Raw genomic sequence first — 17,721 nt, forward strand, 5'->3', positions numbered from 1 at the left:
TTTTGTCCTATTTGTTCAGTTAAGTCCTCTAAAGAGCAACAGGGTTTCAAACTAGGATTAGGGTCTCTGGTATAGAGGGAACAGGAATGACATGTGTTGGGGTGGCCAGTCCCAACACACAAATGGGACAGGGAGGATTTGGAAGCAGCAGAGAGACGGCAGCAGCTTTGTGCCGATGTATGGCAGGATCTGTCTCCCGATCCACCCTTAGGGGAAGAGGGAATAGGACTGGGGGGGGAGGAACACGAGGTAGGTGAACTGGGGACCCAACTCTCTCTCTTCTTTTTTAACAAATTAAGAATGGAATGAAAAAGCAGAAAAAAACGACCGACTGAAATCCTCCCCTGAACTTGTAAATCGTAAATCTTTCTCCCAACTCTTCCCCAGAAATCAGGCACCAAAACATCTTCCCGTGTAATAGCAGGAAAATGTTCAAAAATAAATTCAACAAAAGGCTTTAAATCTCTCTTATTAAAAGAAATGTTCCCTAAAACAAGGTGGGACTTAATTTGGATATAAAACTCCCGTTGAGCTGGAGACAGGCGGTTACCCATTATATCAGGTCTCACAGCTAAATCACCCTCTTCGAAAAGGAAAAAAAAACAAAAAAAAAAAACAAAAAAGGGAGTTGACGCCTAGTCAGGCGTAAGTAAAAGTGAGATAAGCATACCTCTGAAGGACACAGGCATAAAACGGGGACATTGAAGAGGGGTCTGGTGGAACTTCTGCTGGTCCGAGGGCATTGCTGCTGCCGCGCAGCTCGAAGGTCCGTCGGTTATCAGCAGAACCCAGGAGACAGAAGCCTTCCGAACTGAAAGGGCGACTGTCCCAGGAAACTGGTCCCGAACGCCGCTTGCAATCCTGGAGAAGGCTGGTCACAGAGCAGGCAATCTCCAGGAGACGGTCAAGGACTGGACCCGCTGGTGTCTGTCCCTGTTCGGGCAGCCAGTTGCCGAGCCGTGGGGGCTTTTAGGCACTCGGCACGAAGCTCGGATAGCTGGTACATCTGAGGGTCCACCAGAAGAACGGGAGGGACACTCGGGTTGCTGAAATCCTGCTCGTTTATTGAAGGGTCGCAGAAGGGGCAAACAGGGAGACAACAAAGCAGAAGGGAGGCAGATTCCGAGAGCCCCGAAGAGCGGGGTGAGGATTCTTTTACTGCGTAGGGGTAGAAGGGTTTAGCATTCGAGGGTACAATCGGGATGTGATAAACTGTGGTAACTTGTTTGTTCATCAAAGGAATTGGAATATTAAAGGAGGAAAAATAAAATTAAAGTATGAGGGACTAGCTTGCTTGTTAGGAGATAGGGGAAGCATCTGTGAAGTTGGGAAACAGCAACTTGTGGGTTTTACTAAAAAAAGGACAATAAAGAAGCAACTGCTACAAACCGCAAGGCTATAGGCATATTGCAAGGCTATAGACATATTGCAAAACGCACGACCACAAGTATGATTAATCACCATTTAGGGAGCTTTTCTTAGCTTCTCTTGCAGACACAGGCTAAGGATGTTGGGGGATGGCCAGAGCTGATTATGAAATCAGCGACCACCAGGCAACGGCCACCGGACTAGACAACGTAAGAGTGCTCCGGGTACGCCCATCACTGTCCGGAACCGATTGTGAAACCAACGATCACCTGCCTCGACATAACGCAGACATGATGCAGAGGGATGCTCAAGCTACGCCCACCGCTATGGCAAGAGACGCGAATGAAGAAACCTCCAAGAAACTATAAAAGAGACTGAATAAGGGGGGTGGGGTGTGGGGCACTGCAGTGTGGGACACTGCAGGAGGGGCGGTTAGGAGACCCCTACCCACCCAGCGCTGTTTTGCTTGCTACTGCTTGCTGTAATTAATAAAATTCTAATTGACCTTAAAAAGGCTGAATCAAATTATTCGCCTCAATTTATCACAGGGAGAAGGCTAAAGGGAGAGGAAATATAACATTAACCAGTGGGGAAAAGGGAAAGGAGTGTTCTTGGTGGAAGAACCAAAGGGAAAACGTGGAACAGAGAAGATTCTAGGCTAAGGGGCAGACTTGAACAATAACCGACAGGACAGGGGGAGGGTACAATTCTCTTACAAAAGGGGGTGGAGAACTCATACAACTGCTGTTTCCCATGGCAACCCTAGACTGCCTTCCCCAACCCCTCCTCCTACATCTCTCCCGTTTTTATTTATTAAATAAGCACTTCCCAACGTTTTAAGCAACATACGTCTAAACAAAAATAAAGCAACCGAGATCATGAACATTATCAGAAAGATCCAAAAGAGTCCCCTGAGGATGATAGCAACCCACCCTGGGACACCCCATTGAGACAGCAGTTTATTCACAGGATCTACAGTCGAGGTCTCAGTCTTGAGGTCGTCAACTTGCTCTCGGATCCGCTGGATATTAGCTTGGATGGATGTGCTCTTTGATGCCAGATTGAAGCAGCACATTCCTTCAAAGTCCTCACAGCCATGGCCATGGGCGAGCAGTAAGAAGTCAATAGCAGCCCTATTTTGCAGTGTGGCGTGCCGGGTGACTTCTTCGTCCGCTAGCAAGTTGGAAAGGGCAGCGGACGTGGCGTTGGCCTGATTACTGAGCCAACACTCGAGGTGAGAAAGCTCACCGAGGGCCTTTGCTGTGGCATACCATGGTAAAAATATGGATACCGTGACTCTCTTCGTCTTTCCCCAATTGTAAATTTTTGAATCACAATTTTCGTCGAATTGGTTATAGGATCTCTTTTTGCGAGCCAATTTATTTTCGTTTTTCCAATTTAAAATTTGGGTTTTGTTCGGTGTCAGTGTGGTAAGCTGCTCAAGGCTGCAGGGGCCTCCCTGGATTTGGGAGGGAATCCCTGCCCACACCCTGTCGCCGCAGATGAGAAAAAACCCCCTGGGGAGCACCCTGGGAACTGAGGAGGACCTAGATACCATGGTCGAGGTGTAATTGCACCAATTTGCTGCATGGTATCTCCCATCGTGGGGAGATACATCGTGTCTTTTTACTTCTTGGGTACCAGCGGGGTGGAGTTTAGCCATTTGATCCCAGTCTTTCTGGGAGGGCTGGTACCTAAACCTGACACAATATGTTGCCTGAGAGGAGCCCAATAGGTCCAATTCTTGGGGCTCCTGTGGTGCATATGGCAGAATCCTTGTCCACTCATCCCAGGTGTCCACAGGATTAGGTTTTTTTCCTGCATATGGATAGTCGTTTGGCGACAGGGGGACTCCTACCAGGCACGTGGATAACGGATTGTCCACACTTCCCATGGCCATACAGAAGTTGTCCTGCTTCAAGGACTTTGCCAGCGTGACCCATATGTTTTCTCTCAGCTGTGGGACTATCCAGCTCCTGACCGGTGACAGCCAGATGATGACGATCAGGAGCATCAGATGTTTCAGAGGTGTCCTCAAGGCGGTAGTCATCCTCAGCGTCTTGTGATAAAAGAAAGCATAACTTGAATGATAAATTTTCCTCAGTGGTCCCTCCCCAACCTCCCCCGTTTTTATTTACTAAATAAGCACTAAATAAAATTAGAGAAAAGGGGTAAGGATTGAGGGAAAGGGGAGGTTAGGGGAAAGGAAAGGATACAGGGGGCGATGGGGTAATTGGGTACGTAGAGTTCAGCGGGGGAAAATATCTTCGGGTAATCATGACACGTGTGACGATATTGGGAGGAACGGTCTTTCTTCTCCTCCTCTTCCAGGCAGCGGAAACTCCGTCCAGCGATGAGGTGTTCTCGGTGCTTTGCACCAAGGACACGTTGTCTTGCTGAGCTGGCACCTCTACGAAGGGCTTGACCTATTTCCCCGGAATCCATCTTGGTCCTTTATCTGTAGAAACACAGGCATACCCTCTCCCCCAGGTTATTAGAGGGAAAGGGCCCTGGATAGCTTTGGATTCTGGGTCCTTTATCAAGACTGGTGGCCTCTCGGCCAGTTGCGCTCTGGTGTTATTGTGAAAATGGCGGATAATAGGAGGGTCAGGCTCCCTTTCTGAGCAGTTTAAAAAATTCAGGACATACAGGGCCTTACATAACCTTTCGGCTGGGCTCACTGTAATGTCCGGGTTATGTTGTTGTTCAAGGAGCCTTTTTAGATTTCTGTGGGCCCTCTCTATTATCGCCTGTCCTGTAGGATTGTGGGGAATTCCGGTGGTATGGGAAATTCCCCACTGTTGCGCAAACTCACCGAAGCGCTTTGACGCATAGCATGGGCCATTATCAGTTTTTATGTGAGATGGGACTCCCAACGTAGAGAATGCCATGAAAAGATGTTTCATGGCATCCCTGGTTTTTTCGCCTGCATGGACGGAGGCAAACACTGCGCCGGAAAACGTGTCAATAGAGACATGTATGTATTTCATCCGACCAAACGGCTCGAAGTGTGTTACATCTGTCTGCCATATCTCTAGCGCTCCCAACCCTCGGTGATTTGTCCCCGAAATGAGGGAAGGAAGAGCGAAAGACTGGCAGCTCGGGCAGGTAGAAACAATGGTTCTTGCCTGTGCTATCGAGATCTTAAACTGTCGCACTAGAGCCGGGGCATTCTGGTGGTAAAATGCACGGCTGAGCCGCGCTTGCCGGAGTATGTCTGGTAAGGTGGTTGAAGCGGTTGCAGATATTTGTGTTGACATGGCTAGGAGGTCCGCTTTCCGATTACCCTCAGTGATCTCTCCGGGTAAATCGGTGTGTGCCCTTACGTGCATGATATGATAAGGTTGCTCTCTATGGGAAAGTAGCCAAATGAGATCAGAGAGTAAACTGTATAAATTTGTGTTTGAAACTTCTTTGAGGAGGGCACCTTCGGCCCTTTCTGCTACCCCAGCGACATAGGCCGAATCAGTGACCACATTCAGAGGCTGTTGAAATTTTTTGAATGCTCTCACGACTGCGGCAAGTTCCGCCATCTGGGGGAACCCTCAACCACTTGGACGTCAGACTCCCACTTCTGACTGTCCGGGTCCTTCCAAGTGATCACCGATTTTGTGGGATCTGCCCGACCCATCGGTGAACACCGTGAGAGCACCTGGAATTGGTGTTTTGCTTTTAAACATTCTCGGGGCCAAATGCAATGTATCCTTAAACAATTTATGCTTAGGATAGTGAACCGAAATTTGTCCGGGGAAGCTGTCCAGAGCAATGAGCAAATTTTCATTAGTTTGCAACAACGAGTCCAATTGATCTAATCTAACAGGTAAGTAAATGCACTCAGGGTCACACCCTGTGAGGGTTCAGAGGCGGTGTCGTGCCTTCATTATTAAAGTGGCTAGCAATTCTGCAGGGGTCGTGATCGTCCTAGAGGGCTGGTGTGGTAGGAAGAGCCACTCTAAGATGACCAGGGGATCAGATGCTCTGTTATCCCACTGGAAGAGAAGTCCATGGAGGTGGGGGCACTTACCCAACACCGCGAAGTTCATGGGAAGGGTCCGGACCACGCGGTGTGCCTGGCGAGACTTCAGAGCAACAGCAACCCGTTGCAGGGCTTCCCGCGCGGCAGGTGTCAGCTCGCGTGGTCAGGCGAGGTCTCCGTCGCCTCGAAGCAGACAGAAGAGAGGTGACAGATCCTCAGTCGTCAGTCCCAGGAGGGGGCAGATCCAGGTGATCGTTCCGCACAGCTGCTGAAGGTCTCGCAGAGTCTTCGGATCCTTGTTGATGGTCAGTGTCTGTGGCGTCACTGTCCTTCCCGTGATGAGGAATCTGAGGTACCTCCATGGTGCTGAGAATTGGATCTTCTCTTCCGCTATCTGGAGCCCTGCAGCTTTGATAGCCTTAATAGTCTTGTCCAGTGTTGCCTTTAGGTATGTCGAGTCAGAAGCACAAACTAGCACATCATCCATGTCATGCAGAATGATGGCCTCAGGGAAAAGCCGACGCACAGGTGATAAAATCTGCGCTACAAAAGTCTGACAGAGCACAGGGGAATTTTTCATCCCCTGAGGCAGGGATGTCCAATGATATCTTTTAAAAGGTTCAGCCCTATTCAATGATGGTACAGAAAAGGCAAACCTGGGAGCATCCCCGGGGTAGAGCGGAATGTTAAAAAAGCAGTCTTTGATGTCTATCACTGCTAGCTGCCAGTCTCTGGGGAGCATAGAAGGTGACGGAAGGCCTGGTTGAATGGGACCCATATCTTCTATCACATCATTAACCCTTCGCAGGTCTTGGAGCAGGCGCCACCTGTCTGTGCCAGGTTTTCTAATTACAAAGACAGGGCTATTCCAAGGGCTGGTAGAAGGTGTTAAATGCCCAAGTTTCACCTGCTCCTCTACTCATTTATGAAGCGCACTCAATTTTTCTGATGGAAGGGGCCACTGATCCACCCAGACCGGTGTGTTGGTTTTCCAGGTCAGGGGTGGGGAAGTGCGCTCTGCAGTGGCCCACGCTAAAAATCCCACAAAGGGCTAGGGATGTCGAGGCGGGCTCCCCATTGGCATAAAACATCCCTTCCTAATAATAGTATGTTTGAAGAGACAACAAAAGGTCTCACCGTTGACAATTGTCCTTCCGGACCTTCCACGCACACAAGATGCCTACTCCTCAGAGAGTGGACCGCTCCGCCCACACCGGAGATCCTGCCGCAAGGGGGCACAAGCTCCCAGTCGCTGGGCCACCTCACCTGGGGGATGATGGTCACGTCAGCTCCTGTGTCTGCCATGAGCCGCATCTGCACCGACTTTCCCTGCAAAGAAAGTTTGGCATCAATTAATGGTCTTTCTTTACATACATTTTGGGTGAAGAAAACATGTCTCTCTGTGTCCGGGTCATCGTGGGTGTCCAGTACGTAAAGCAAAGCAAAAGGATCGCCTTTCCTTAAAGTAAATGGCGGGTGGTTAAAAGTGACGGAGACGGTGATCTCCTCTCCTGGTGGAAAACACACTACCTCAGGTAAGATGGTGATTTCATTTGGCGTGTTGAAGGAGTCTTCTAAGATCAGCACGGTGGTGTCCCGACAGTCGTGGAGGGGGCCCAGGAACCCAGCAGGAATTCTCGTCAGGTCCTCATCCTGGAGAGAGATGGTGATGCTGCTGCGGAGGACCTGATGATTGCCCTGATTTAGGGTACCTGTCCGGCGGAAGAGGCGGAGTCCGCCCTCGTGGCTGCGCTGAACTGCTGGACTTGGCCGCGCGGCCACTCTTCCTCCCTGATGGTGGGGAGGCTGGGATGCTGAGAAGGGCCACTTGGTGTCGTCGCGCGGCCCTTCCTCGCGCTTCGCCGCCAGTTTCCCGCTGGCTGGTACCCTTGTCGCTGTAGATGAAACTGGTGATGTTGATAAAATGGGTTCCTAGGATATGGTCTTGGGGGGGGGCAAGATAGGTTGTTGAATCTGTGGCCAGTGGGGACAGTTCACCTGGATGTGACCCAGCTGACCACAGTTAAAACAGCGCGTATTTTGTAAGTTTATCATGGCCTCTCCCACCCCTTTGCTGACAGCCAGGGCCACCGTGTGCTCCATTGACATTGCCTTTGTGCAAGCCTCCACCATCTGAGAGATGGTGGGCTCGGGGTCCTGAGGTAGTGCACGGAGAATCTTTTTTGTTTCCGAATTAGAGTTAGAAATGGCCATCTTTCGTAGAAGCTCTGCACGAGCTTCTGCGTTGTCTATTTGTCTCTCAATGGCCTCTTTCAGTCTATCAACAAAAGTAATAAAAGTCTCCTCAGGCCCTTGCATGATAGAAGAAAAGTTTTGGAGGGGGGTCTTACCATCCGGTATCTTCAGGAGTGCCTCCTTTCCCGCTGCTGCTATGTCCTGAAGCAGCTCCTGTGCTAGTAGAATTTGGTCCTCCGGACTGCTGAACTCCCCTTCTCCAGCAAGGGCTTCCATTGCCTCATCCCCCTCTCCCACCACCTCTGCGAGATCATACTTGCGCAGGAGTGGTTTCAACAGTTTTTTCCAATGGATCTCCCAGAGGTCGCATTCGGTGGGAGAAAACAGTGCCTTAGCAATATACCTTAAATCATGGGGGACTAGGAAACGTCCAGCAAATGTTAAGTCCAGCACATTTTTAAAGAAAGGCGAGTTTCTGCCATAATCTTTGGCGGCCTTCCTTAACTCCTTCACCTCAGCGTATGGAATTTGCTCCCACTTTGGCTCCCTCCCCCGCCGGAGGATGACCGGTGCCGCAAAGCTGCCCAAGTCCCGTGCCAATTCCAAATTCCCATCCTTAATTGCCTCCTCTCTGATCTTTGCCCAACCCCCCCCCCCCAGACTTGTTGGAATGCTGGGGGCTGCCACTCTCCTCATCCTCTTCCGAGGATGAAGCAGGCTGGGTTAGGGCACGGTGCCTCCCCCTGGCCGGTGGGTCCCGGAGACCGTGCGTCCGACAGGCCAGGATGGCCTGCTTCCAGCCAGGCTTCTTCCTGGTTCCGGTACTGGCAGTGGCAGGAGAGGAGGAGGCGTGTCCCGACCCACCCACTGGGGCGTGACTTTCTGGTGGGGGGGTTCCCACCCACGGGGGCTGGGCCCACTTGGGGGCTGGTCCCAGCCACAGGGGGCCCACCCAGGGGTGTGGTCAGAGGGAAGGAGGGGGCGGGTCCCGACACAGGGGCGGCACTCGACGGAGTGGGGGGAGGAGGCGGGGGCGAGATGTCAGGAATTTTCTGGGGTGAAGGAGAAGGAGGGGCGCCATCTTGGGGCTGGTCTTTTTTCGCCATGAGGCAGGCGCCATTTTGTCCTATTTGTTCAGTTAAGTCCTCTAAAGAGCAACAGGGTTTCAAACTAGGATTAGGGTCTCTGGTATAGAGGGAACAGGAATGACATGTGTTGGGGTGGCCAGTCCCAACACACAAATGGGACAGGGAGGATTTGGAAGCAGCAGAGAGACGGCAGCAGCTTTGTGCCGATGTATGGCAGGATCTGTCTCCCGATCCACCCTTAGGGGAAGAGGGAATAGGACTGGGGGGGGAGGAACACGAGGTAGGTGAACTGGGGACCCAACTCTCTCTCTTCTTTTTTAACAAATTAAGAATGGAATGAAAAAGCAGAAAAAAACGACCGACTGAAATCCTCCCCTGAACTTGTAAATCGTAAATCTTTCTCCCAACTCTTCCCCAGAAATCAGGCACCAAAACATCTTCCCGTGTAATAGCAGGAAAATGTTCAAAAATAAATTCAACAAAAGGCTTTAAATCTCTCTTATTAAAAGAAATGTTCCCTAAAACAAGGTGGGACTTAATTTGGATATAAAACTCCCGTTGAGCTGGAGACAGGCGGTTACCCATTATATCAGGTCTCACAGCTAAATCACCCTCTTCGAAAAGGAAAAAAAAACAAAAAAAAAAAACAAAAAAGGGAGTTGACGCCTAGTCAGGCGTAAGTAAAAGTGAGATAAGCATACCTCTGAAGGACACAGGCATAAAACGGGGACATTGAAGAGGGGTCTGGTGGAACTTCTGCTGGTCCGAGGGCATTGCTGCTGCCGCGCAGCTCGAAGGTCCGTCGGTTATCAGCAGAACCCAGGAGACAGAAGCCTTCCGAACTGAAAGGGCGACTGTCCCAGGAAACTGGTCCCGAACGCCGCTTGCAATCCTGGAGAAGGCTGGTCACAGAGCAGGCAATCTCCAGGAGACGGTCAAGGACTGGACCCGCTGGTGTCTGTCCCTGTTCGGGCAGCCAGTTGCCGAGCCGTGGGGGCTTTTAGGCACTCGGCACGAAGCTCGGATAGCTGGTACATCTGAGGGTCCACCAGAAGAACGGGAGGGACACTCGGGTTGCTGAAATCCTGCTCGTTTATTGAAGGGTCGCAGAAGGGGCAAACAGGGAGACAACAAAGCAGAAGGGAGGCAGATTCCGAGAGCCCCGAAGAGCGGGGTGAGGATTCTTTTACTGCGTAGGGGTAGAAGGGTTTAGCATTCGAGGGTACAATCGGGATGTGATAAACTGTGGTAACTTGTTTGTTCATCAAAGGAATTGGAATATTAAAGGAGGAAAAATAAAATTAAAGTATGAGGGACTAGCTTGCTTGTTAGGAGATAGGGGAAGCATCTGTGAAGTTGGGAAACAGCAACTTGTGGGTTTTACTAAAAAAAGGACAATAAAGAAGCAACTGCTACAAACCGCAAGGCTATAGGCATATTGCAAGGCTATAGACATATTGCAAAACGCACGACCACAAGTATGATTAATCACCATTTAGGGAGCTTTTCTTAGCTTCTCTTGCAGACACAGGCTAAGGATGTTGGGGGATGGCCAGAGCTGATTATGAAATCAGCGACCACCAGGCAACGGCCACCGGACTAGACAACGTAAGAGTGCTCCGGGTACGCCCATCACTGTCCGGAACCGATTGTGAAACCAACGATCACCTGCCTCGACATAACGCAGACATGATGCAGAGGGATGCTCAAGCTACGCCCACCGCTATGGCAAGAGACGCGAATGAAGAAACCTCCAAGAAACTATAAAAGAGACTGAATAAGGGGGGTGGGGTGTGGGGCACTGCAGTGTGGGACACTGCAGGAGGGGCGGTTAGGAGACCCCTACCCACCCAGCGCTGTTTTGCTTGCTACTGCTTGCTGTAATTAATAAAATTCTAATTGACCTTAAAAAGGCTGAATCAAATTATTCGCCTCAATTTATCACAGGGAGAAGGCTAAAGGGAGAGGAAATATAACATTAACCAGTGGGGAAAAGGGAAAGGAGTGTTCTTGGTGGAAGAACCAAAGGGAAAACGTGGAACAGAGAAGATTCTAGGCTAAGGGGCAGACTTGAACAATAACTGACAGGACAGGGGGAGGGTACAATTCTCTTACAAAAGGGGGTGGAGAACTCATACAACTGCTGTTTCCCATGGCAACCCTAGACTGCCTTCCCCAACCCCTCCTCCTACACCAGTGACAGCTTTTCACACTGAAGGGCAGTGCTATTGTATAACAAACACTTAACTCTTAGCCCAGCCGGGCTCGCTGGCTACTTTTGCAAGCTTTTTACCAACTAGCGATGCTTGTAAGCGGTGCTTGTAACTCCTAGCTTGTACCACGCTCCCACCAGCTGCGCTATCAGCTAGCGGCGTTCAAAGCAGCTCCTCAAACCGCGGCTTGTGCCCGCGCGCCCGCTGCACTATCAGCTGGGCTGCGCCTAAAGCACCTTTGCAAGCCCCGACTTAAGCCCCGCGCCGCGCTCCCCCCGCTCGCCAGGGACAGCCCGTGCCACGCATGCGCACCACCCGCTCTATCAGGTAGAGCGCGCACTACCCGCACTATCAGGTAGTGTGGCTGAGAGCTGCCCTGCGCATGCGCCCCACCCGCTCTATCAGGTAGAGTGGCTGCTAGCCGCCCCGCGCATGCGCACTACCCGCACTAGCAGGTGCCTCGTTACCAGTGTGACAAAGAATGAGAACCCTCCTCCCAAGGACTGAGACTGAGACCCCTGCTATAGGGAGGAGGGGAAATTGGTGGTCTGACCACTAATGACATGACCTGTTTCCCTTCAGTGATTCAAATGGACTTATTCTTCATTGGATTCGTCTTGCTTTGGTGGTTTCTGTGGACTCAGCTGTTCCCGCGTGGCGATTACAATGGACTTTCGTTGTTACACTTGCTCCCCCCTCTTTCCTCTGTGGACTATAACTGGAGCCCCGAGTCGACCAGAACTTCGGAGACTCCCCCGACACGACAGACGGATCCCCATCGTCCGGACCACTGAGGATCTCGCCTGTGTTGGTAGCTATTCCCATACCCCTCTTCTCTCTCTCTCTCTCCTTTTATCTCCTTTCCGATCCCCACTATCGCATTTACTGTTTTGGCCCCTAATAAAGGTGCATTTGTTGTGATTAACTGATAGTCCCTTGTTGTTTGCCTTTTTGCACTTTTGGGATCGGTGAAAAGAACCATCACGACACCCCGCAAAAAGCGGATCGTGACAGGTGGGATGCATGAAAAATAAAATCAAAACCCAGGAAGTTTGTCCTGGAACACCTTCCATTGGCATGCCAAGAGTGAATTCAAGAGGCAGGAGAGCAGCAGCCAGCGTCCTGCAGCTGTCTGCGAGCTTCGCACACAAGCCGGCTTCTTGGCGGCTTCGTTCTTCGCCTCTTGCAAGCTACCGCGATCTCCGGCTGCCGGAGGACAAGAAGCGGCTACTTCGCGCACAGATCACTGGAGCGGCAGCGGTGCGCTCCGAAGCGCCGCTTCTGCCGAGAGACGCCGGCAAGCGGCACTTGCTTTCGGCCAGCTCCGGAGCTGCGTATTCTGCCTCTCTAGTCGCCTACATCTTAGCGAAAAGCTTTTCCGCTCCAGTTCTCAAGGAGAAAGTGTACCAGCACTGCTCACTTAGCCCGACCTTGCCAGGAAATAAGATTTGCTGCACATTCCAAGGACACTGCACTTTCCTGGGCAAGCTGCAACCTGCTGGCAGATGGCCGTGCTCTCTGCCCACTCCTGCCCAGCTCTGGGTAGTAGCGGGCACGTTGCAGCCTGGCGAAGGCAAGAAACCTGGAGAGCTGTCACAGAGCAGAAGGGCAGCTGAGATGCTGGAAAGCAGCAAAGCAGAACAGCCTGCCTCAGCTTCAGCAGTGTGTAATTGACTGAAGGCGAAAAACCAAGCAGCAGAGCAGCGGGCTTCTGTGCGCACTGAAGGCAATTGCAAGAATCCAGCAGCTGCTCCTTGCCAAGCACAGTCAGCTGCCTAGGTTCTTGCTTCTTGACCAACTCACAGTTGCCCTTCTTTTCAGCAGCTGCCACCCTGTTCTCGGCATCTCGGAGCCTCTGGGGAGCAACAAGAATTTCCAAGGTGGGATGCATGACGACTATATCAAAACCCAGGAAAGTTGTCCTGGAACACCTTCCATTGGCATGCCAAGAGTGAATTCAAGAGGCAGGAGAGCAGCAGCCAGCGTCCTGCAGCTGTCTGCGAGCTTCGCACACACGCCGGCTTCTTGGCGGCTTCGTTCTTCGCCTCTTGCAAGCTACCGCGATCTCCGGCTGCCGGAGGACAAGAAGCGGCTATTTCGCGCACAGATCACTGGAGCGGCAGCGGTGCGCTCCGAAGCGCCGCTTCTGCCGAGAGACGCCGGCAAGCGGCACTTGCTTTCGGCCAGCTCCGGAGCTGCGTATTCTGCCTCTCTAGTCGCCTACATCTTAGCCAAAAGCTTTTCCGCTCCAGTTCTCAAGGAGAAAGTGTACCAGCACTGCTCACTTAGCCCGACCTTGCCAGGAAATAAGATTTGCTGCACATTCCAAGGACACTGCATTTTCCTGGGCAAGCTGCAACCTGCTGGCAGATGGCCGTGCTCTCTGCCCACTCCTGCCCAGCTCTTGGTACTAGCGGGCACGTTGCAGCCTGGCGAAGGCAAGAAACCTCTGAAACGATACGCGGAATAAATCAATAGACTCCATAACCTGGGGTTGTTATGAAGTGGGTGTGTACGTCAGCGCCCAGCACAAGTGAGATGGCTCTCCAAAACTTGTGCCCCGAGCCTCAGTCTGACCCACACTTTTATTCTTAAAGACGTTCCATATGCAATACACTGCACAACTTTTTCATGCGTATTCAACCCCTGGCCCCGCCTGTCCTCGCTTCTCATGCTAAGTAAGTCCACGCCCTTCTGGGCACGCGTGGTTTGCTGTGGTGGTCGTACGGGAGTCTCTTGGTGGTCCTGAGGCTGAAGATTGTGGTCTTCCTCATGATTGAACTTTTGAACTTTTCCTCTCTGCGCGTGCGCTTTTGGTCCTTTGGTGCTTATCTGAGTACGTCTGTCAGTCTTGATAGGCTTGGAGACAGAGGAGCTTCTTTATCTGGGTTCTTTGCTTCTTCTGGTATTGTTCTTTATGCAAGAAGCTTCAGAAATTTGCATTTTCCTATGCCCTTTGTACTAGGCAGAGGTTTCTTAAGTAAAAAGTTGAAAATTCAACACATAACTCTACAAGCTAAATTAGAAATGCTTAATTCATTTTGTTAACCTAACTCTAAAAATCTCTGCTTCAGTCCCCCCTTTTCTTAAAATATAGTAAATTCTTTTACTACGGGGGTCTTGATTTAAATTCTGATCTACTATCATGACCGTCCTCTTTCAGTAAGATTCTATGAGTTCTAGAGAGTGATGTCAGACTGGCCATGTGTTTTAACATCCTCGAATTCTACATGAGTGTTAAAGTAGACATCATTAAACTTACAGTAACTAAAATTAATAGAATTATAATTGGGTGACATAAAGTCTTCTAAACAGTGTATTTCACTCGTTATGACTTGCGTTTATTAGCTAGTGATTGGTGCTGGATACACCAAGTTAAGAGACTTAACATACAGGAGGTTAGTGACATGTCTTGGGTAGACATTCTCTTTCGCACCCCATATGGTTTTTCATAAAGCAATTCAAAGTGGTTTAGCTTTTCTTTAGTCTTGGGTTTGGTTCAGATCTGCAGTAGTGCTAATGGGAGGGATTGAGTCCATGACAAATTAGCTTCTTGTCCCAATTGTACAATTTGTTGTTTGATCAAATGATTCATTTTTTTTACCTGACCACTTGATTGTGGGTTATATGGGGTGTGAAGTTCTCAGTCTATGTTCAAGTATTGGCTAACTTGTTGCATGAATTTTACAATAAAATGTGGTCCTCTATTTGAGGAGATTGTGGCCAGGACTCTAAAGCGTGGTATGTTTTCTTGTACCAGTACCTTGAGCTTTAGAAGTCCTGGTGGGGAATGCTTCTGGCCATCCTGAAAAGGTATCTGTTAGCACCAGTAAAAACTTATACCTCCCTTTTCTTGGCAATTCTGTACAATCAATCTGCCATTGCTGCTCCGGCCCATGACCCTTCCTAATCTGGCTAAGCTTTGGTTTGGGAGTATTTTTGGGGTTGGTCTGGAGGCAAAGGTCACATTGTCGAGTTGTAAATCTCTAGTTATGCTAGAGCATCAATACCCCAATGGTTTTCTGGTGTTCTTCCTTTATTAGGGACCATAATAAATAGGAGGGTAGAACTAATTTTCCTTCTATGGTGGCCCATCCCTCCTGGTTATAGTCGCCTTTTTGCTCATAGATTATTTTTTTTCTAGTTTGTTGTATCTTGGCTTACCTTTAGGGGAAATTTGCCTGTCTGGAATCAGGGCTGCCTCAGTTATGACCTCAATTCTTGCTGCTTCTTTTGCTTCCCTATCTGCCAGCTCGTTTCCTTCTTCCAATTCTGAGTTTATCTTCTGATGTGCCTTAATGTGCATGATTGCTACTTTCACTGGCAACTGGACTGCTTCTAGAAGTCGCAGTACTTCTGATGCATCTTTAATATTTTTCCCTTGAGAGTTCAGCAGTCCTCTCTCTTTCTAAATGGCTCCGTGAGCATGCACTACTCCAAATGCATACTTCGAGTCCGTGTATATGTTTATTTCTTTCCCTCTTGCCAATTCTAGGGCCCGAGTTAGAGCAATTATCTCGGCCTTCTGTGCAGAGGTATTTGTTGGCAGGGGCCCAGATGATATTACTTCCTTGCACGTTGTAACTGCCTACCCGGCGTGCCATTTTCCACTGATGATATAACTGCTTCCATCAGTAAACGAGACTTCTGCATTCTCCAGAGGGGTGTCCTTCGAGTCAGGGCAGCTGGAGTAGGTGGCTTCAATGGTCTCCAGGCAGTCATGTTCCACTGGTTCCCCTTGGTTTCTACTGAGGAAGGAGGCTGGATTGACAATGTTAGTCACTACTATCTCTACATCATCTTGCTCCACTATGATAGCTTGGTATCTCAGGAGCTGTTGTGGGGAAAGCCAATGCCCACCTTTTACCTCTAGCACTGCAGACACTGTGTGAGACACTAGCACAGTTCTTTTCTGGCCTAGGGTGAATTTGTGTGCCTCTTGGATGTTCAGTACGACTGCTGCAACAGCTCTGAGGCACCCAGGCCACCCTTTAGCTGCTGTATCCAATTGCTTCGAGAAGTAAGCCACTGCTCTCCGATATGGGCCGAGGTCCTGTGCTAGTATTCCTAAGGCGATTCCTTGCTTCTCATGGGAGAATAAAAGGAAAGGCTTACTCACGTCCGGCAATCTCAGGGCTGGAGCTGACATGAGGGCTTTTTTCAGCTGGTTGAAAGCTTGCGTAGCTTCCTTTGTCTCTTGGATGTTCCTGCTTTCAGTTGCAATCAGTTCATAGAAGGGCTTAACAAACAGTCCATAGTTATAGATCCATAACCTGCACCACCCTGTCATCCTCAGGAAAGTTCGTAGTTCCTTTACAGTCTGAGGTTTTGGGGTCTGGCATATTGCCTCCTTCCGGCTTCGGCCCAAGGTACGTTGTCTAGCACTGACTTCGTAGCCCAGATAAGTTACTTTCTGTTTTACTACTTGGGCTTTTTTCTTTGATACTCGGTACCCTTGGAGCCCCAAAAAGTTCAAGAGGCTTATCGTCCAGGCCATGCATGCTCCCCTTGTCCGTGTGGCTATCAGGATGTCATCTACGTACTGTAGCAACTTCCCTTCCTCTGGAGGGGCTTCTCAGGTCTCTAATTCTTTTGCAAGTTGTTCTCCAAACAAAGTGGGTGAGTTTTTGAATCCTTGTGGGAGTCTGGTTCATGTCAGTTGAGTTCTTCGCCCGCTCTTAGGATTTTCCCATTCAAATGCAAAAATTTTCTGGCTTCGTGGATAGGAAGGCAAAAGAAGGCATCTTTTAAATCTAAAACGGTAAACCAAGTTAGCTCGGCTGTTAAGCAAGTTAATAACGTATTGGCCACCACAGGATACAGATCCTCAGTTACCTTGTTTATGGCCCGCAGATCCTGTACTAACCGGTATGACCCATCAGGTTTACGAACTGGTAGGATAGGGGTATTAACACTTACATAACATAAGTTGTAACAAGGTATTATAGACAATATCATGGTCATCAATGGAAGCAATATTTGATTGAACTTTTTCAGTTCTGAGGGTTTGTAACTTGTGTTTGTCGGTCACAGCAGGGAAGCACAGAGAGGCTGCTTAACAGGGCAGGATGCATACATATACTTTCCTTCGTCTACATTCACTTAACTTTATTTTTACTTACTCTTACACATAACAAAACAACCACAACAACAAGGTACCTTTTATTTTTCAACACACCTATTACACTTTTAGGTGTCCCTGGCTAGTCCCAGTGTTCTTGGATACCCCTCAATCTAGCTGTGTGGTTCCCAACTCTAGATCCTGTCAGACTTATCTTCAAACTGGCAAAATTTTTACTCAATCTTGGGTGCTCTCAACAACCCAGCAAACTTAATTCTGGCTGCTCTTGGAATGTTAATCCCTCAACCCAGCAGGTTTGACTTAACCCTGGATGCTCTTGGAACATTAATCCCTCAATCCAGCAGGTTTGATCTTGGATGTTCTTGGGCATTCTTATCCCTCAATCCAGCAGAATTTTTAGGGGCCCCTCCTACACATTTTACCTTTTATTTTTCCCCAATAGATTATGCCAAGAAAACCCTCTTTTTACCTTTTAATTAATTTTTTTTTCTAATTAATTACCTTTTCCTCCCCCCCCCCCCCCCACTAAGGGGTCCCACTCTTTCTCTGAGACCCAGTCCCAGGGGGGGTTCTCTCACTCTTTTTATCACTCGCTTCGTCTCTTTACTAGCCGCTTTTCTCGCGAAAAAGACGGAAACGCAGCATGGGAGACTGCCGCTCTCGCTTAGCAGGTCTGGGGTAACCAGCCCGCCTCTCATTCACACACATTCATGCCCCCTTTATTCGCCCTGTAATGCAAAGGATCTCCCAGTTGCCGAGCCGTGGGGGCTTTTAGCCACTCGGCACGAAGCTCGGATA

General features: G+C 49.6%; 1 protein-coding gene across 1 annotated transcript in view; it reads left to right on the forward strand.

The window, feature by feature from the left end:
- Positions 1-17,721, forward strand: part of LOC128790626 (aryl hydrocarbon receptor-like) — a gene marked incomplete at its 5' end in the record, with an annotated part of 198,505 nt that overhangs the window by 47,122 nt on the left and 133,662 nt on the right.

The sequence above is a fragment of the Vidua chalybeata genome, chromosome 7, assembly GCF_026979565.1.
Source record: "Vidua chalybeata isolate OUT-0048 chromosome 7, bVidCha1 merged haplotype, whole genome shotgun sequence".
In the NCBI taxonomy this organism is placed as follows: Eukaryota; Metazoa; Chordata; class Aves; order Passeriformes; family Viduidae; genus Vidua; species Vidua chalybeata.